Source organism: Acinonyx jubatus, chromosome B2, assembly GCF_027475565.1.
Source record: "Acinonyx jubatus isolate Ajub_Pintada_27869175 chromosome B2, VMU_Ajub_asm_v1.0, whole genome shotgun sequence".
NCBI lineage: Eukaryota > Metazoa > Chordata > Mammalia > Carnivora > Felidae > Acinonyx > Acinonyx jubatus.
The window spans coordinates 108,543,759-108,565,177 of NC_069385.1; the positions used below are offsets into that span (position 1 = coordinate 108,543,759).

At 48.7% G+C, this 21,419-nt stretch overlaps 1 long non-coding RNA gene across 1 annotated transcript; it reads left to right on the forward strand.

Annotated features, from left to right (window-relative positions):
• Positions 1–58: 58 nt before the first annotated feature.
• LOC128315630 (uncharacterized) lies at positions 59–5,319 on the forward strand. Its single transcript, XR_008298587.1, has 3 exons — positions 59–2,026; positions 2,508–2,673; positions 4,259–5,319. It is a non-coding gene; the product is annotated as an uncharacterized LOC128315630 (long non-coding RNA).
• Positions 5,320–21,419: the final 16,100 nt, after the last annotated feature.

A 21,419-nucleotide genomic window follows, 5' to 3' on the forward strand; every position in this document is an offset into this window, starting at 1 on the left:
ACCTCATCTGGCCTGCTGACATCAGAGTGAGCTACAGCCAACAGACTGGGGTGACTGGGGTCCTTTGGGAAGTGTCCAGGGAGACTTTCCTGGGGAAAATTATTTGGCACTAAGTTTGTGGGGCTGAAAATGGGAAGCCGTGTGGTTCTGGGGTTAGTCAGTGGCCCAGAGGAAAGAGGACCTGTTGGAGCCCACGTATGCACTGTGGAGTCTGGCAGAGCCCAAAGGGAGAGGCAGCCGGGCAGACAGAAGCCCTTGTTCCTGCTCTCCCCCCCAACCCCAGATGTTGCCAGGGAACTGAGGCCAGGGGGCTGGTGGGGGCGGATGGAGGCCAGGGCCTAAGTGATGATTCAAACCTACTCACCAACGCTAAGGAACGTCTGTAGGCCAGCTGCCCGGAGCTCCCACCAGGCTGGGGGCCAAGCCTTCTATCAGCCCCAGCCCAGGCTCTTAGCTCATCTTCTGAACAGAATTGGGGTTTCTCCTTGGTACCCCTAGACCCCCAGGGTCCCTTGCCTACTTCTCCCAGCTGGCAGCCTCTCTCCTCTTTCCCCCAGTCCCCCCCTTCCTTCAAAGCTCCCTTCTCCCCCAACTCCCCCGGTCTTCCCTGAGTGCTCCCGAGGCCCCCCACCCCACCCTTACATATAGGAACCAGCCTGGAAAAATTCCTGGTTGGGCTTTGACCCAATAGCTCCCAGGTTCCCCCCAGGGAACAAAGAGGGGGTTCTGATACCTGAGGGAAGAGAGGGACCAACCAGTCTCATTATGAATCCAGATCAGTGCCAGGCCCAGGGCTGATGTAGCCTCTGTGAGTGCCGGGGCTGAGAACTGGACTGTGACGGCATCCCCCAAATTGACCAAACGATCCAGGGAGGTTACTCAGCCAACCCCCTGCCTCAGCACATGGTGCTAGGTTACCTTTTTAGTAGCCCAATTCCACACGACTGGTGTCCTGATGCCCCTATGAGCAGAAGAGCTGCCCACCCCCATCCCATCCTACCCTTTCCATCATTCATGCCTCCAGTCCTGCCTCAACCACCTGGCAGGCTCCCCAGCACAGGGACGAGGTCTCTTTCCAGTTAGGAAATGTTTATTTGCTGGCTCAGGGCCCCCCTCCTTACCTAGGCTCCATGCTCCAAGCTCTGCATGGAAGATAGAAGCGAAGCCCTTAAACATCCTCCTTCCAACCTGGTCTACATCTAGTGCAGCCAGAGCACAAGATGTGTGCGGGCTTTGGCAGAGATCCCCTCCCTCACCCCTGCAGAGCAAAGGAGCAGGCAGAGCCCAGGACAGAGTCTCCCAGCAGCACGAGCAGGGGCTCACCCTGGTCCCCTCCACGGCATCCTTCTCACCTCAGCCTTCCCTGGCCCCTCAGGGGCCAGAAGAAGGGGTCATAGTAAAAGACCCTGAATTTGAGAGGAGAATGGAGGGGTTCCAAGGTGGAGGTGGGTGTCATTGTCATAATAATCCCAGGGCTCTCCCCAAACTGACCCAAACATCCCCCTTGGTGGTATTCAGCAAGGTGTGTTTCAGCTACCTATGTGAGATTCCCTCTGTGGGCTTGGCCCAGGGAACCAAGGGAATGAGGGGGCCGAACTGCACCCTGACCTGAGGAGCTTTTGAGCAGGCTTCATTGGGGTGGGGAGGGGTCTCCCAGCCCCGCCCTTCATTTCAGAGACACAGCCTGGTGGTGACTCAGAGGAGGGTCAACTCTGGATGCTATCCCCCAGGGCGGTGTCACCAGCTTTCCCGACAATATGCTGTAATGATGTACAATACCCGGCCAGTGCCCACGTGAGCATCGCATTGAGAGCCCGACGCACCTGGGTCGCCAAAAAAGGGGACGAAGGACACAGAATCAGGAATGCAAATCAACAATCGGTAGACCACATCGTGTCTCTCCAGCACCATCTCCTCTGACAGACTTAATCCCCCCAACATGCTCCCTCCACAGGTCGCTGAAGGGCTGGGAGTCCCAGGACACACTGAACCCCCAGAGAATCCCAAGCACACAGAAGGACCCAAGGTCACCTAACAACATGGGGGGGGGGGGTGAGGCACGGAGCAGAGAGCAGCCCAGACAGAGGTCATGCTGGGTCCCCTCCAAGGGCATCCTCTGCCCCACTCAGAGGGCCCCACCTCAGGACCAGGGCAGTCTCAGCTTATGGCTCTGAGACAGTTCAAAAGGAGCCAAAGAGGAAGGGGAAGGTGTTCCAGGTGAGGGGGAAGTGAGGAGAGGGGTGGGGGTGGGGGTAGAGAAGAGCGTGAAAGGTGGCCAGGAGCCAACAGTGGCCCCAGACAAAAGAAGTAGTGATGAGGCCCAAGGCACAATAGTTGTACTTTGTCCTAACGTCTTGTTACTCTGATGTTCAGGGAAGCTCTTGCCTGTGTGGGTGTGGGCGATTAACCTCCAAACCCTCGGATGAAGGGACAGAGCCCCTCTGAAGTGAGGAAACAAGGAAAGGAGAGAGTTGCTGATTCTTGCTGTTGCCCAAACATTTCTCCAGGTGGTTCCGCTGTGATGGAAGAAAGGTCTCCTCCCTCACACCATCCCCTGACTCCCAGACACCTAACCGGACACAGATCGGATCCACTGGAAGGGCAGGAATACCAACGTGTTGGATTGAAGGAGAAAGAATTGGAGTGGTTCCCTTCAATTCCCCCTCTCCATTGGTAAGTCAATCTCTCTGTCTCTGTCTCTGTCTCTTTCTCCCCCCCACCCCTCTCCTCTCTCTACCACTATGTCTTGGCAACAAAGCAATGGAAAGACAAAGCAAAAGCAAGGAAGAAGGGCCCCTTTCTCTCCCAACTTCGCGCCCCAATCTGGAGCTGGAGGTTTGACGTGGGGTCATGATAGGCAAGGATGCTGACTGGTAACGAGATTGGAGCGGAGAAAGCCCAAGAGGCTAACTCCCCCAGAGAAGTCAGTCTGAAAAAGGGGAGGGAAGAGGGATGGCGAGCAAGCAGGAGAAGGGGCAGAGGCGCGGGGCAGGGTCACCAGCGGGGGGGAGCACGCCGGCCCACGCCAGTCCTCGTCCCTATCAGCCAAGTCTATGCCTGTCCTTTACAGGCCTCAGTTTCACAGCCCCTGGATGGCTTCTCCCTGCCAGCCCCAGACATGTTCACTTCCTGACACCCAGTCTTTGCTACCCCTCAAAATCTGGCCCCCATCCTGCCCATTGCAGCTCCTGTTCATACACCCCCACTCAGTCTTGGAGGGGGCCCCTCTGCTGGGAAGAGTGGTGGCAAGAGGTGGCCACTAAGGTCCTAAAGCTGTACTCTCCCTTGAGACCTGGGCCCTGCCTGGGAGCGGAGCCTTGTCCCATCGTGGCTCTTTCCCAAGGCCGACCAGGCATCAGACACCGTGCTGACTATAGGAGATACAGGGACACCGGAGTAGGCAGTGGAAAGTGCAGGGCCTTTGGATCCAAATGGACACAAGTGGCACTCCTGGCTGCCATTCTTTAGCTGAGTGACCTTAGGCGAGTTACTCAGCCTCTCTGACCCACAGTTCCCCTGGTCTGTAACACAGGAGTGCAAATGCCTGCCTTGGAGAGTCGCTGTATGCGGACAGGTATCCACACAGCTACACTGGCAGGTGGATTAGGAAAGAGGCCCTCAGAGAGAGGCACAAGGTGCTATGAAGGCAGAGTTGGCTGGGCCCTGGGGCTACAACAATGTGGAAGGGGCTTTCTGTCTGGAAGAACCACAGGGTAAACTGAAAATAAAAACTCTCTGAGGGGGCCACTGTAACTGCTGGGAGTAGGAGAAGGCTTCCTGGAGGAGGGGACACTTGAGTGTAGATAGAAGAGCAGAGTTTGGCCCGCTGAGTGGACAGGGATAAAGAGCAGGCAGGGGAAGTGAGGTCTGGAGGATTCTGATGGCTCACAAGGCTCTCCCAGTACTCCTCTGGGGGTGATAGAGACTTTGAGGCTAGGTAGGGCAGGGGATTAGGGCTTCTTCAGAAACATTCCCAGCCAAAGCCCACAGGGACAATGCAGCTCCCTCAGGAGGTGAGCCCCACACTGATTTCCCCGCCCTCTGGGACAGGATGTCTCTGCCAGAGAATTTAAACAAACAAGGAGACACTAGAGGTAGGTCCAGCTTGCACATTTAGCACTGTTGTTGTTTGCCCAGGAGTGAGAGGAAGAGGGCAGAGGACACCAGCCCATGACAAGCACAGGGCCACTCAGCTGGGGCAGGGCACAAAGCAGAAAGAGGTTTTCTCCAGCTTTGTCCCCTCCCTACCCCCCAACAGGTGCCCAGAGGTCTCCTGTCTGCCTGTCACAGACATGCAGAGACCTGGAAACAGCACCAGGAGAAGTCAAGTCTGCTGCATGCCATGTGACCTTGGCCAAGTCAGTCCCTTTTTGGACCTCAAGATCCTCCTAGGTAAAAGCATGAGGTTATACTCCCTAAGCTTTAAGGCTCTGTTACAGCTCCATCAAACACTCCAACTGAGATCACTTATATAAAATGTCACATCTTCCAGGGGGCTGTGTATTTTGAAAGGCTCCCCTTGGAGAGGACAATGCTTAATTCAAAGATGGGTGAAATCTGGGGCACAGTACCAAGTGGTGGAGAGGAGATGTGGTTCCAGGGAACGTCTCCAAGCCCAGCAGGTAGGGAACTGCTTCCTCTCCTACCTGGGACACTAGAATCTCTGTCCTTTTTTAAAAGACACTGGCTTGGTGAATCCTCACTGTGAAAAGCCCCCACCAGCTACCCTGCCCCACCCCTACACCCCCATGGCATGTAATGGAAAAAGCCACACAGGCTGGACTCAATCTTGGTTCACCCATCCAAGCCTGGAGACTTTGAACAAGTCACATCATCTGCCTGAGCCTTGGTTTCCTCATCTGTGAAATGGGAGTTGTGGTGCTGTACCTCCCAGGGTAGTAAGAAAATAAATGGAGACTGTGAATATAAGCAAAGCTCCTGGTCTAAAGCAAGTATCACATACATGTTACTTCCCTTCCCTTTCTCTGTCCCTACCCCCATGAGTGAGCAAACTCAGAGAACACAAACTCACTATCATCTGACTAAAGTCAAACAGAAAAAATTAGGGAAATGGGTTTATCCCATCTCCCTGTAAAGAAGAAAGGGTGCCTGGGTGGCTCAGTCAGTTAAGCATCTGACTCTTGATTTCAGCTCCGATCATGATCTCACGGTTCATGGGTTCAAGTCCTGCATCGGGCTCTGTGCTGACAGTGTGGAGCCTGCTTGGGATTCTTTCTACCACTCCTCTTGTGCTCTCTTTCTCTGTCTCAAAAAAATAAATAACTAAACTTAAAAAAAAAAAAAGAAGGAGGAGGAGAATGAGAAGTAGGAGGCAGAGAGAGAAGGAAGGAAGGAAGGAAGGAAGGAAGGAAGGAAGGAAGGAAAGAAAGAGAGGAAGGAAGGAAAAGAAAAGGAAGGAAGGAAGGTAGGAAGGAAGGAAAGGAAGAAAAAGAAAGAAGGAAAAGAACAAAGAGAAAGGAAGGAAGGAAGAAAAGGAAGGAAAAGAGAAAGAAAGAAAGAAAGAAAGAAAGAAAGAAAGAAAGAAAGAAAGAAAGAAAGAAAGAAGGAACAGGAAGAAGGAAGGAAGGAAGGAAGATGCCAGAGATGACTAGGGGTGAGGGATATGTCGGCTTCATTCCTTCTTTAGCCTTTCTTCAGAGCAACTGTGTCACAACCTCTTCAGAGCAACTGTGTCACCAGGTTGTCACTGAATTGGCTACACTGTGGGTTCCTCAGGAAAATCCTAGGGGGGGTGGGGAAAGAGGCAGGTATCCCGCCTCTTAACAGGAAGGGTCCCTTCCCTCCTCTCCCAGTGACCCCTTCGGCCTGGGCCAGAAGCTTGGCCCATGACCCAGGCCACCCCCAGGATGGTTCACAAAGATAAAGTCAGTTAATGATTGGCCCCATGAGAGAAGGCACTCCCACCCTCCTGCCTGCCTTCCCAGACCCAGAAGTGCAGGGCAGGCCACAGAGAGTGGGGGAGACCTCCCCTCAGCTTCCAGTAGCAGCCTGGCCTAATATCCTCAAGATAACCGGTGAAGCAGACAATTGGTCAAGAGGTATCCATGTCAGGAGAACATCAGACCAGGTTCCTGGGAGCCTCGGGAGGTCCTAAGAGACGGGGCGGGGGGGGGGGGGGGGGAGCCTGCGGGAATGGGCAGACACAGCACACCCAGTTTTATCTGCCTTATTTATTGGAGTTTCACTTGAGATTTCATTGGAAGAAAAGGCTCCACTACTGAAGAAGTTTGAAAATCCCTTCACCGACCAGATGAGCAAAATGAGGTCCAGAGTGGTCCAAAGCCATACAGCTACAGAGAGGCAAGACCTGAGCTCGGAATTCTTGACTCACAGCTTGGTGCCCTTTTTATTTCTCCAAGGGCTACTCACTCACTTCATCAGGGCAAAGCCCTGAGCCAGGCACCTCTAGGAGAAGTGGGGCTTCAGCCCCCCAAGAGCTGACCGGCTAAATGGGGAGCCAGGCAGTGCCAGGGAGGGGTCCTATGCGTGTGGAGCAGGTCAGCTGCTCGGCCCAGGGTTTGGTTGTTTGCTTCTCTTTCCCACATGAAGGGGCTCCCTCATTCCAGGCAGCACCCTGCAGAGGGCACAGCTTGTGTGAACCATGCTCCCCTGGGGGCCCCTGGAGAGATGGTCCTGCCTACATCGCCCTGGGTGTCAACCCACTCAGACCCATATCCTTCTGAAACACAGCTGGAAGTGTCAGCAGAGGTGAGGTAGGGCACGCTCCAGGCTGCTGTGTCTGCTGCTAGCTTCCCCAAGTCCCAGGACCTGGCCCTGCTCAACTCCACGAGGACCAGTCCCCACACCCCAGCTGAGAGTGGTGGCCAAAATATGTAACCACCATTTATGGCTCAGGCACTAGTTCACATAAAGCTGGGGGCAGAGGCCGGGCCACATGTAACACCCCAGGGTTCTAGATTGTGGGGAGGTCCAGGGGACCCGGGAAGGGACTGGGGTAACCGGAGAGGCACACAGAAGGTGGGGAGTAGGGGGGACCAGCTGCTGGAACAGCAGCTATTTAGACCAGACGGCCTTACTGGGGCACACCAGCCGAATGTCCTGCCCCAGTCCACTCTCCACTCTAGGCTGGAATGTACCGTTCCCAGCCGAGCACGAGGCCTGTCTGGGGCCCTGGTCTACCTGCCTCCATGTCTCCTCCGCTCCTGGGAAGACCAGGCCAGGGCTCCCCACCTTTCTGTACATAAATATAGTCCACACCCAACATAGCAGGGATGTCACCGCTCGTGGGTTCCAGCCACTGTTGAAAAAATGGCAGACACAGCCAGCCCTAGCCCTCGGCTGGAATCCCAACCCCAAGTGCCCAGATCACCGACAGCTATAGTTACTCAGAACATTTTCCTTTTCTTCCTCTCCCTCTCTTTCTTTGGATATCTCCATTCCTCTCCTGTCCTCCCTCCATCCTTTCTGCCTGTCCCCACTGTCCCACGGAACATCCCGGACTGTCCTGTTGGCTGAGTGTTCCTGTATGCCTGTCTAAAGCCTCAGCTTCTCAGAGGCCCCCGCGAGGTTACTGCTCCCTAGCCCCCATCCACTGCTGGGGGAGGGGGGCAGGTTGGGCAATGGGGGACAAGGTAGGAAGATAGGCAGTCTTCACATCTCCCCAATTCCCACGGGGCCTCCAGGGACTAAGGGAGAGCCTGCAAAAGGGAGATTTCTGAGGAGATGGGACACCCATCTGAGTGGCACAGGTGCCAGCGGAGCTGGTGCGGCAACTTGAGAGAGCCACAAGTACAGTGAGGGGCGCCAAACCCCTTCCCCTAAGCGCCCCCCCCCACCCCGGGCATGACCTGCGGCTTGAAAGAGGACAGAGGTAAGTACAGTGAATCTTACTTTGGGGGGAGGGGGAAGCTGCTCCTCCCCCACTGTGTGACCCTCGTCCCCACCACTTATCCACCAAAACCTCTTCCTTTCTGTAGCTCCTCAGTTCTCCAAGCTGAAGGCCACAAGAACTAATAAACCACACACATATGCGCGCACACACACACGCGCGCGCACACACACACACACCACCCCACCCCCAACTCCACCCCCACTACTGCTACTACCACCCGAGACAGGGCCCCACAGAGAAGAGAGGAGAGTTCCCAGAAACCCAGCTGTTCCAGGCAAGCTGACCTGGGTCATGGCGCCCTCCCCACCCAGAGCTACAGAGGCTGGGCGCCCCCTGAAAACTCTCTCCCAAAACCACCACAAGAGTCACCTTGAGAGCCCCTCATAACAAATCGCGTCTCTGAAGCCCTGTCATTAAACACCGCTGCTCCTTGAGCATCTCCTTGGATATATATCCATGCTCGGGGCTGTGGCCAGGGGTCGCAGCACCTGAGTTCAAAACCAGGAAGTGTCACTGCCGTGCCGTGTGACCTGAAGTAAGGCACTGCCCATCTCTGGCCTCAGAGTCCTCTCTTTAGAGTGAAGGGGTAACTGATTTCTGAAGCCCTTGTCCGGCTCCCAGCCCATGGCCATAGGGGATGGGGAGGAAGCAGTCAGGCTGAGTGAGAGCTGTGGACTCGGCCTGTGGCCTCTGGGACTGAAAGGTATGGAGAGAGGACCAGGGAGGACCAGAGAGCACCGTCTGGGACCACCTTTTAGAGATGTTTATAAAGATTACTGGAACAGAGGTGAACAGGGAGACAGAGAACAAACTCTTCGGTCCGTTGTCTGACCAACAGCCCAGGTTTGCCTATCGCCATCAACCACAACAGCTGGGATTGCAACAAGAAGGATTTCAGTTATATAAGCAGAGGCCCACCAAACTCATCTTCTCTGGGGGATGTATGGCATGATAGCCGTGGTATGTTTATCTAGAGACTTCTAGGCCCATTCCTGGCCTGGATGAACTGTCAGGGAGTGGGAGAGGAAGCAGGAGAGGGCGAGACAGGGTGTCAGCTCCCAGGCACCCCCTTTGCGAGATGGGTGGGGTACCCATGCCTCCAATCTGAGAGCTGAAGTGGGGGAAGGAATTTGTCAGGGGTGTGGTGGGGCCGAGAGCAGGGCAGCAAGGGAATGGAATGAGAAGGCTGTCGAGTGGCAAAGCAAGTGTTTGTGGGAAATGGAGAGAAAGACCCTTCCTGGTGGGAGGGGATGAGAGGGAGCCTCAGCCCAGGACTCCGTGCCCTGGGCACCCCCAGCCCCACTCCGGGCACAACACATCCTCATTGGGGCAGGTCCTGCACTGCCACTGTGACATCAGCTTAGGTAGAGGAGCAAAGAGCCACAGTTTGAGAAGTAGAGATGACACCCACTGAGCCTGGACCAGGCATTGGGGAGATAAGGCTGGGGGCGTGTCCACAGGACAGACTGTGAGGACAAGGGCCCTTCCTTCCCCCGAGAGTGCTGGGGTGCTCAGGCCAGACCTGCTTTTTCTCTGGGTGTCATCCCACCTCTCACCTGGGGGCAGCTGGTAGACCATGAAAGTGTCTTCCCTTGCTCTTTACTTGGGCAGATCGGACAATTCTGTGACTCATGCCTCCTCCTCTGTCCTGCACCCCGGAATCTCAGGGAACAGATGCTGAAAAACCACCCAGGAAGGAAGGCCCTTCCTCTTTACTGCAGTGAGGACCGGGGAAGGAGAAAGATGAGCCAGAGGGTAGGGCCAAGCCCCCCCGGGTACCTCAACCAAATAATGGACAATTTGAGGTGAGGCCGGGGTACCTTGATGTAAGGAGATGTGCTGAGCTGCCGATGATTTATGCCTGTGTATTACAAGGAAGCTGGGTCGGCCCTGCCCAGTCCCCTCTGGAGGCCCGGGTCCCCAGCACCCAGTCTTCCAGGCTGGAAAGGCCAGCCAGGCTGGCTCTCCCCACATCACCACTCTCTTCCTTCTCTGTCCGTCCTACCAGACCAGGAGTTGAAGGTTTCTCCCTCCCTCTTCCCACACTCTGTCCTCACCAAGCCACCTTGGACACACTCCTCACCCCTCTGCCCCTCCTGGCCTAATGCTCCTCAGGGGACCCCTGGCTATCTGAGGAGTTGTCTCCACGCCTCCCCAGGGATGGCAGGGGGAAGCCTCCCACCTCTTTAAGGCTGCGCAAGGGGAAGGTGAAAATGGAGAGGGGTCATCCTGCTGGGCTGGCTGGGTACAGGCTAGAGAGCTCCTTCTCTGGCGTGTAGGAGGAAGGACCCTCCACACACAGACAGAGGTGGGAGGCCTTGAACCTCTTTCTCCTGAGCTGAGAGCACAGACTTGCTGGGCATCTTCCAGCAGTGGGCTTCAAATGAAGCTGCGTCTGATTGTGGACACCTTCCAGACATTCTTAGAGGCCCAGGGCCCCCTCCTCAACCAGGACCCCTCCTAGGTACCTCACCCAGTGCCACCCCAAGCCTCTAGAGGGCGCGGGAGAGCAGTGCTGGACTCCCGGCCCCTGGGGCATACCCATGGTGGCTCTCTGAACAGACCCCTGGGACCAACCATCTGCCCCCTCACCCACTGCCCCAGGGGAAGGCGGTGCCCCGCTGGAGACTGCAACCTGGCATTGGAGAGTATTGGCCAAGCCTGAGAGGGCTGATGCTTAGAGGATGCAGAAACCAGCTGGGCCTGGGGCACGCTGAACAAGGATGGGTTTGAACAGTGGAAAGATTATCTGAGACCAATCTGAGATTATCCCGCTGCTCATTTGGGGACAGAAAGGAGAGCAGTGGCCTGGGCCCTGGGAATTCCCACCTGCCCTTGGAATAAGGAGGGGCTTCTTGGCCCACACAGCAAAGCTGCAAAGCCCCCCACCCCCTTGCCGTGTCAAAACTAGGGTAAGGCTAGTGAGGCAACTAGGACACAAAGTTCAATGTTGGCCCTGACAGCAGGCACCTTCTTAAATACTTCACCCTGTCACCTCACTCCCTCATCTCAGTCCCAGCCCTGCCCTCTGAGCGGCCTGTCCTGGGGACTAAAACCACAGGAATATTTGAGGCAGAGGTAGCAGAGTTGAGCAGAGGGGTTACTTTGTCACACAGAACCCCTCAAAGGAAAGAACTAGCCCTTAACTCAGCTAGAGGGGAAGGGAGCAAAGAATGAAAAGAGAGACAACTGTCTGTTGCCTGAGCCTGGGCCCCTGTGTGGGTCTGTCTGTGTCAGTGTCTGTGTGTATTTGTGCATTCAGATCCCATGTGGGTCTGCCAATTTCTAGCTATGTGTCCTTGGGCAAGTTAGCCAACCTCTCTGAACCTCAGTTTTCTTGAAAACTTGTGATAATAGTACCTACACCTATCATAATACCTAACGAGGTCGGAGTGAGCATCAAATGAGGTCATATATGCAAAGGGTGTAGCATAAGCATCTGGTCTGCACTAAATAAATGCTGCTAGCTATTCCCAGTGTTATTAGTAATATAATAGTGTGTAGCCCCAGTTTACTTTACAACCTTCTCCCCATTGCCTCCACACACACACACACACACACACACACACACACATCCCACTCTAGTCAGACAGGTCTTCTGACAGCCCCAAACACACGTTGCTTATTTCTTCATCCCGGTCTTGCCAGCCATGAAATCTCACCTCTTAAAATAAGATTTTCTGGAACATTTCCACTCAGTAGTCTCCCCAAAACTCCTACAGCATTAGCTGTCTAGCCCTCGCAAGCTTCATGTTGTGGATCAATGCTGATCATTTAATTTTGTGAGGGAGTCGTGTGTGTGTGTGTGTGTGTGTGCGTGCGCACACGCATGTGTGTCTCCAAGCACCCTTACATAGGAAGAACTATATTTTTCCATGATCTGTACATCCCACACCTCAGCCTAAGGACTAATACAGACCTGGAGGCATAGACATCCATACGTAGAGTCCCTGAATGATGATGGTAATAATGGTAAATGCTGCCTTTGATTGCATTCCTACTACGTGCCTTATATTTTTTCTCGTGAATCCCCACGTGAACCTTGTAAAATTACAGCTTAGAATTTAAGTAACTCGCCTAAAATCATCCAGCAAATAAACAAGAAAGCTGGGATTTATTTTTTGTTTGTTTGTTTTTTAATATATGAAATTTATTGTCAAATTGGTTTCCATACAACACCCAGTGCTCATCCCAAAAGGTGCCCTCCTCAATACCCATCACCCACCCTCCCCTCCCTCCCACCCCCCATCAACCCTCAGTTTGTTCTCAGTTTTTAACAGTCTCTTATGCTTTGGCTCTCTCCCACTCTAACCTCTTTTTTTTTTTTTTTTCCTTCCCCTCCCCCATGGGTTTCTGTTAAGTTTCTCAGGATCCACATAAGAGTGAAACCATATGGTATCTGCTTTTCTCTGTATGGCTTATTTCACTTAGCATCACACTCTCCAGTTCCATCCACGTTGCTACAAAAGGCCATATTTCATTTTTTCTCATTGCCACGTAGTATTCCATTGTGTATATAAACCACAATTTCTTTATCCATTCATCAGTTGATGGACATTTAGGCTCTTTCCATAATTTGACTATTGTTGAGAGTGCTGCTATAAACATTGGGGTACAAGTGCCCCTATGCATCAGTACTCCTGTATCCCTTGGATAAATTCCTAGCAGTGCTACTGCTGGGTCATAGGGTAGGTCTATTTTTAATTTTCTGAGGAACCTCCACACTGCAAGAAAGCTGGGATTTAAACTCAGGTCTATCTGGTTCCAGAGCCCACACTCTAAACCACTGTGGTTTAAAGAGAAGAATGAACCAAAAGCCAGAATTTCCTTTTTGTGATCAAAGATGGAAATAACAATAAAACAAGGCAGTACTAGAACTTCAGTCGAATGCTTTCAGGATTTCAAATCAGAGTCCCCTGGGGTCACGTCCCATCACACATTGTTCAGAGTGAGGCCAGAGAGCCTCAGTCATCAAAGGAAGAGGTACCAATAGGGTTAAAACAATATTCATCCCAGAGTGAGTCAGAAAAATCACTTACCTTGATTGATTGATCAATCACCAGAATGTTCCGGTTGATCCTAGCTCTATTTCAATGGTCTATAGGAGAAACTTTTATTGTTTTTCTCTTCGTTGGTCAACACTTAAGCATCTTTTTGATAATTAAATGGACAACATTTAATTACCAATACTTGCTGGTCAGTCAGCAAAGATAACATGGAGTAACCACCAGAAGACCACCCACCAGCTGATTTTCACATATGCTTCATCAATCCCCAGTTTTTTGTGATTTTTTTTATTTTAATGTTTATTTATTTTAGAGAAAGAGTGAGAGCAGGGGAGGGGCAGAGAGAGAGAGAGACAGAATCCAAAGCAGGCTCCAGGCTCTGAGCTGTCAGCACAGAGCCCGATGTTGGGCTCAAACTCACGAACCATGAGTTCATGACCTGAGCTGAAGTCGGACGCTTAACCGACTGTGCCACCCAGGTGCCCCGAAAATGGGGATTTAATAAGACCACCAACCCCATAGGACTATGGCAAGGACCTAATGAGGCAACATGTGTAGGGCTCAATGGCTGGCATAGAGTGAGTGCATGATACACATTTGGAGCTGTTAGTGTTGTCATTTCAAGCTGGGTAGAGGGGGCCAGATTCTGAACCCCACTTTGGCTTCAGAGAAGCAGCGTCTCCCAACACCCCTTCCCTCTTGCCTACCAGGATGCACGTCCCAGAGAATCAGAATTCTGCGCTCTCTTGCCCCTCCAATCATACCTCAGCCCCCAGAGACGTAGAATCATCAAACCCCATGGCCAAGAAGGTAGTAATAGCTCATCTGGTTCAACTTTATTTCTTCTGAAAGGGAAGGCAGAATCTTTGGCAGCTCAAATGGCTTGCCCTAAAATCATGTAACATTTACTTCCTTTAGTGAATTGACCTCAGACTTCATTGTACACCAAACAAGGAAATCAATCTCATAACTTGGTGCCACACCCTGTTTTGGACCCAAAAAAAGGTGTTGTTATTACCTGCTTACTTTGCTCACTCCCCTAGTTCACACATCTTGGCACTAAACAACTTTTGGTTATTTCCACATACTATTCCGTTCCCCAAGATGAAGTCTTGACATCATTGAGGAAATTTTTCAGTGCAATAAAGGTTCTGAAGGCAGCTCATTTGTTTATTTGTTGATTCATAAATTTGGTAAATATTTATTGATATCTTCTTACATACCAGGCCCTGCTCAAGGGAACGAAACGCCACAGTAAAGCAAACTCACACGGTTCCTGCCCTCTTGGAAAGTATAGGTTAGCACCTGAGCAGAGCACACCTGGTCTGTTCTTTTAGTATGATTACATGGAATTGGCAATAATTAAAGTCTCTAATAATGGATTAAGGGACTTCCAGGAAAAGATAGCCTCCTGAACACTTGTGTCCACTTCGCTCTTTCCTGAAATGCCACTAAAGCAAAGTTAAAGCCTCTCTACATTTTTCTTTTCATTTGATTTTGCTTTTTAAGGCATACACCCACAGGGACGGGAAGAATGGGAGAGAAGATAACAGCAACAAAATTTTGGAAGCTAGAAAGCAGCTGGTGGGGAATACCATAACCACCTAGTCTACACCCTAGAATTTCTAGAAGGCTCGGGAAATAGCGATGGCAGTTACCTCTGGAAGTGGGAGTTGAATTGAGTAAATAAAGAGGACTGTTCCAAAGTGTTTTTTAAAAGCACTCAGATTCTTTCCTCAGAGTCTTTCCCTACCTCACACAGCCAGGTAAAGGGCTCTAGGTTTATTCCCTGGTGAGGGGGAAATGGAAGGTGTTTGGACAAGGAACCCCAGGACACTGAGAGCAGATATATCTTACTGAAAATGTTCACATGGTGGATGCTGGGACCCAGGCCCCCTGGAATCCCAGAAAACTGGCCTTTGTCTTCCGGGCAGGAAACCGGAGGGTGCATTTCTGTGGAATCTGACTAACCTGAAAGGAAGAAAAGACCCAAGATACGAACATAAGAGGCTTCAAAATGAAATATGCAGTCAGATCACCCTAGTGTGAGGCTCACAGATGACAAACTAAACACACACACACACACACACACACACACTCTTAGAGCTCCCAACCAGCTTTTCAGACCTCAATACAGCATATTGGTGTACTATATGCTAACTAATTTGGATGTAAATTTTTAAAAAATTAAATTTAAAGAAGTAAAAAAAAATTAAAATAAAAAATAAAAATATGAATGAATATACAATAAAATGAGAGGACCAGTTCAGGCCATAATATCCAAATAGTAGAAGAAACAGAAAAACTAAGGGAAAGATATCATTAATGACATAATATAAGAAAATTTCCCAGAACTGAAGAACTGAGATCCAAGGGCAACGGATAATCGCTTTTAAAAGTATTGTTTTTAGGGACACCTGGATGACTCAGTCAGTTGAGCATCCAACTCTTGATTTTGGCTCAGGTCATGACTGGGTTGTGGTGGGATTCAGCCCTGCATCAGGTTCTGCACTGGGCATGGAGCCTGCTTAAGATTCTCTCTCTCTCCCTCTGCACCTCTCTCTCTCTTTCTCTCAAAAAAATAAAATAATAATAATAATAAAGTATTTTTTAATTTTAGCGTCAAATTGTTCACCACTAATATGAACACAATTGATTTTTGTATATCTATCTTGTATCTTGTAACCTTACTAAATCCATTTCTTAGTTTTAGTAGCTTCATTGTATATTCCATCAGATTTTCTACACAGTTGGTCATGTCATCAGCAAATAATGACAGTATTACTTCTTCCTTTCCTATACGAATACCTTGTATTTCTTTTTCTTGCCTTACTGTACTGGTTAGAATTTCTGGTACAATGTTGAAAAGACATAGTAAGAGTGGACAACCCTGTCTTATTACTGATCTTACAGGGGAAACATTCAATCTTTCACCATCATAGGTTTTCTTTTGCAGAGGTTCATTATCAGGTTGTGGAAGATCCTTTCTATTCCTGACTTGCTGAAATTCTTTTATGAGGGAATGCATATTGAATTTTGTTAAATGTTTTTCCTCCATCTATTAAGATGATCATTTGTTTTCTTTTTAAATATGATGAATTATATTGCTTGATTTTTTTAATGGCGCTAACCTTGCATTCCTAGGATAAATCCCACTTAGTCATGATGTATTATCGTAGAAGGCAGGAAAGAGTGAGATTCAATTTCCAAATATTTTGTTGAGAATTTTTGCATCAATTCTCATGAGAGATACTGATCTATGGCTTTCTTTTCTTGTAGTATCTTTGTCTAGTTTGGGTATCAGAGTAATGTTGGCCTCATAGGATCAATTGGAAGTATTCCCTCCTCTATAATTTTCTAAAAAAGTTTGTGTAGGATTGGTATTATTTCCTCATTAGACGTTTGGCAATGCTCATCAGTTAAGCCATCTGGGCCTGGAGTTTTCTTGGTGGGAAAGCTTTAACTACAAATCCAGTTTTTAGGAAATAGATATAGGTCTATTCTGGTTATCTATTTCTTCTTGAGTATTTTTAAGGAATTTGTTTATTTTATGTAAGTTATGGAAATAATTGGAGTAAAACAGCTCACAATATTCTTATCTGTTTAGTACCTGTACAATCTATAGTGAAAACGCCATTTTCATTCTTGATATTTGTAATTTGTGTGTTCTCTTTTTTTTCTGATCAATCTGGCTAAAGGTTTATCAATTTTATTGATTATCTTGAAAAAAACAGCTTTTAGTTTCAGATTATTTCTAATGTTTTTCTGCTTCCTACTTAAATTTTCTTTATCTTTCTTCTGCTTACTTTGTGCTTAATTTGCTGTAGTTAAAGTTTTTAAAATCTATTAAAAATTTTAAACGATGAAACAAAAGTAGTGCAAGAAAAATTTTTCATCTATTTTGTGCTGTGGAAGAACCTTTGCATTTCAAAAGCTCCCAGTAGGTATAAAAACACATCCAATTATTCATTCATCAGATATTTATTGAGAACCTACTATGTGTTAGGCACTATTCCAGGCATTAGGTATAGAGTAGTGAAGAAAACAAAATTAATGCCCTCACTGAGCTTACTTCCAGTTGGAGAACACAGGCAATAAATAAGTGGACAGAGACATATATAAAACATCAGGCGGTGATAAGTGCTGTGCAGAAAAATAAAGCAAGGTGAAAGAATAGAGATTGAGATGGCATCAGCAAAAGGCTGTCTCTGTACAGAAACCTGAAGGAAATAAGGCAGAAGGCCATGGAAATGTCTGAGGGACAGCACCCTAGACTGAGAGAATAAGTGCAAAGTCCCTAGAGTTAGAACATGCTTGTCTTTTGAGGGAAAGTAAGAACGTCTAAATGGCCAGGGAGAGAGGTAGCTAGGGGTCAAAACAGGTGAAGTCTTGTTAGCTGCTGTAGAAACTTCATATTTAATTCTGAGTGTGGAAGGAAGGATTCTAAGATGGCCTCCCAGCAGTCCCCAACCCTGGTGAACACTATAATCCCTGGATGGTGAGTCTGATCTCTTGCACTCCTGTGATTAGCTTCTGTTATATGGCACAGTTGACTCCAGAAATGGGAGTTTATCCCAATGGGCCTGACCTAATCACAAGAGCCCTAGAGAGTTTTCTCGACAAAAAACAACACAATTCAAAAATGGACCAAAGACTTGAAGAGACAGCTCTCCAAAGAAAACATACACACGGCCAATAAGCACATGAAAAGACGCTTTACAACGTTAATCATTGGGGCCGTGCAAATTAAAGCAACAATGAGATACCACTTCACTTCCATTAGGGTGGCTATTACCAAAAAGAAATTTTTTTGCAACAGAAAATAAATGTTGGCAAGGATGTAGAGAAATTGGAGCCCTTGTGCACTGCTGGAGGGAATGCAAACTGGTGCTGCCACTGTGGAAAACAGTATGGAGGTTCCTCAAAACGTTAAACACAATTAATCATATGATCCAGCAATCCCACTTCTTGGTATATACCTGAAAGAATTGAAAGCAGGGTCTCAAGAAGATATTTGTACACTCGTGTTCATGGCAGCATTATTCATAACAGCTAAAACAAGGAAACAACCCAAGTATCAGTCCATAGATGAATGGGGGCGCCAGGGTGGCTCAGTTGGTTCTGCGTCTGACTTCAGCGTAAGTCATGATCTCACAGTTTGTGAGTTCGAGCCCTGTGTCAGGCTCTGTGCTGACAGCTCAGAGCCTGGAGCCTGCTTCAGATTCTGTGTTTCCCTCTCTCTCTGCCCCTCCCCCATGCTCTCTCTCTCTTTCTCTCTCTCTCAAAAATAAATAAACATTTAAAAAATTTAAATAACAAAAATGAACTACTGGGACCTCATCAAAATAAAAAGCTTCTGCACAGCGAAGGAAACAATCAGCAAAACTAAAAGGCAACCGACAGAATGGGAGAAGATATTTGCAAATGACATATCAGATAAAGGGTTAGTATACAAAATCTGTAAAGAACTTATCAAACTCAACACCCAAAAAACAAATAATCCAGTGAAGAAATGGGCAAAAGACATGAATAGACACTTCTCCAAAGAAGACATCTAGAAGGCCAACCGACACATGAAAAAATGCTCCACATCACTCATCATCAGGGAAATACAAATCAAACCACAATGAGATACCACCTCACACCTGTCAGAATGGCAAACATTAATTCAGGCAACAACAGATGTTGGCGAGGATGCAGAAAAAGAGGATCTCTTTTGCATTGCTGGTGGGAATGCAAGCTGGTGCAGCCACTCTGGAAAACAGTATGGAGGTTCCTCCAAAAACTAAAAATAGAACTACCCTACAACCCAGCAATTGCATTACTAGGCATTTATCCAAGGGATACAGGTATGCTGTTTCAAAGGGACACATGCACCCCATGTTTCTAGCAGCACTATCAACAATAGCCAAAGTATGGAAAGAGCCCAAATGTCCACCGATGGATGAATGGATTAAGAAGATGTGGTATATACATACAATGGAGTATTACTCGGCAATCAAAAAGAATGAAATTTTGCCATTTGCAACTACGCGGATGGAACTGGAGGGCATTATGCTAAGTGAGATTAGCCAGAGAAAGACAAATATCATATGACTTCACTCATATGAGGACTTCAAGAGACAAAACAGATGAACATAAGGGAAGGGAAACAAAAAGAATATAAAAACAGGGAGGGGGACAAAACATAAGAGACTCAAATATGGAGAACAAACAGAGGGTTACTGGAGGTGTTGTGGGAGGGGCGATGGGCTAAATGGGTAAGGGGCATTAAGGAATCTACTCCTGAAATCATTGTTGCACTAGATGCTAACTAACTTGGATGTAAATTTTAAAAACTAAAAAATTAAATAAAAAAATTTTTAAATAAAAAAATAGATGAATGGACAAGCAAATGTAGTCTCTACACACAATGGAGTACCATTCAGCCTTAAAAAGAGGGGAAATTCGGGGGCGCCTGGGTGGCTCAGTTGATTAAGCGCCTGACTTTGGCTCAGGTCATGATCTCACGGCACTTGAGTTCAAACCCCAGGCTTGAACAGGCTCTATGCTGACAGCTCAGAGCCTGGAGCCTGCCTCAGATTCTGTGTCTCCCTCTCTCTCTGCCCCTCCCCCCGCTCATGCTCTGTCTCTCTCTCTCTCTCTCTCTCTGTCAAAAATAAATAAACATTAAAAAAAATTTTTTTTAAACATAAGCCAGGCACAAGAAGATAAATACTGTCTGATTCCACTTATACAAAGTATTTAGAGTAGTCAAAATCATAGAGACAGGAAGTACTATGGTGGTTACCAGGGGTCAGGGAAGGGGAGAATGGAGCGTTAGTGTTTAATGGGGACAGGGTTTCAGCTTTAAAGAATGAAAAGAGTTCTGGGGATGGATGGCGATGATGGTTGCCCAATGTTCTGAATGTATTTAATACGGCTGAGCTGTACACGTAAAATGGTTAAGACGGTAAATTTTATGTTATGTATATTTTACCGCAATTAAAAAAAAAAACTTTAAGAAGACAAAAAAGCAAAGAGTTTTCTTTGGTCAAAGAGGAAGTCAGAGACCTACAGCATGAGAAGTGGTTGACGTGCCATGAGTGCTGTAAGACGGAGGGGGCCGTGTGGCAAGGGATTCAGGCAGCCTTCAGGAGCTTCAAGCAGCCCTGGCTGAGAGCCAGCAAGGAAATAAAGTCTCAATTCTCAGTCACAACAAACAGGATTCTGCCAACAATAAGAAGGAGCTTATAAGTGGATTTTCCCTCCGGAACCTCCAGATAAAAACTCCGTCGAGCCAGCAGCTTGGTTTCAGCCTTCTGATACCGTAAGAAGCAGAGAACCCAGCTACGCCATGCCAGACTTGGGACCTTCAGAACTGTGGGCTAATAAATGGATGTTGTTTTGAGGAGAGCTAAGTTTGTGGCCATTTCTTATACAGCAGACAACTAATATACTCAGTATGATGGGAAGCCACAGGTGTATGCAGGCCCTTTCATGAGTTTTCCTTTAATGTCACCCCGATTAGATGGTAAACTCCCTGAAGGCATAAACCCAACAGTCTACATGTCCTTAACATAAGACTGGGCCAAGGGGCGCCTGGGTGGCGCAGTCAGTTAAGCGTCCGACTTCAGCCAAGTCATGATCTTGCAGTCCGTGAGTTTGAGCCCCGTGTCAGGCTCTGGGCTGATGGCTCAGAGCCTGGAGCCTGTTTCCGATTCTGTGTCTCCCTCTCTCTCTGCCCCTCCCCCATTCATGCTCTGTCTCTCTCTGTCCCAAAAATAAATAAACGTTGAAAAAAAAATTAAAAAAAAAAAAAAAAAAAAAGACTGGGCCAAGTGCCTAGTGGACCCCAGGGAACTAGGCCACAAATGGGTAAAACATTTTGACCAAAGGCATGCTATTTGGGAAAATTGTCTAGACCCTTGTACTGGCCACTTTGAAGAACCCCTGGTATTTGTAGAAGCTAGTGAAGAAAAAAATTATACTCTGTATATGCATGGTTTGCCTTCAGTCTTGCCCTCTTCTGGGGCGGGGGGTGGGGGAGGGAATGACATCTTCAAATGCACTAGGCTGAAATAGAACACACCTTCTACCCAAACACAGCTCCAACAGACTTTCCCTTTCACTGCCAGGAACACCACCATCACCCAGGTGCTCAAGCACTGGACCCTGGACTCACACCCAATTCCTTCCTCTCCCATCTTCCCCATAGCTGGAGTCCCAGAGATTCACTTTCCAAAATGCCTCTCCCAATGGCATTTTACGCCCAAGCCATTGGTCCCACCACTATCAGCCTAACTAGGCCTCTTCAGCTCTCCCTTGAACCATCTCCTCTTCCCTGCCTCAAATCCTCCTTGTTACCTGTCTAATCTCCCTAAGAGAATCCTCGGCACATGTAAGCCCTTTCTCTGAAACCTCCACAGGCTCCTCACTGGTCACTCAGGTGAGCTGAGTGTCCCACACCAGGCTGTGAGCATCTTGAGAGCAAGGGTCACGTGTCAGGCATCTTTGTAGCATCACTGGTGTTCCATGTGTGTAGAGGGCTATCAGTGATA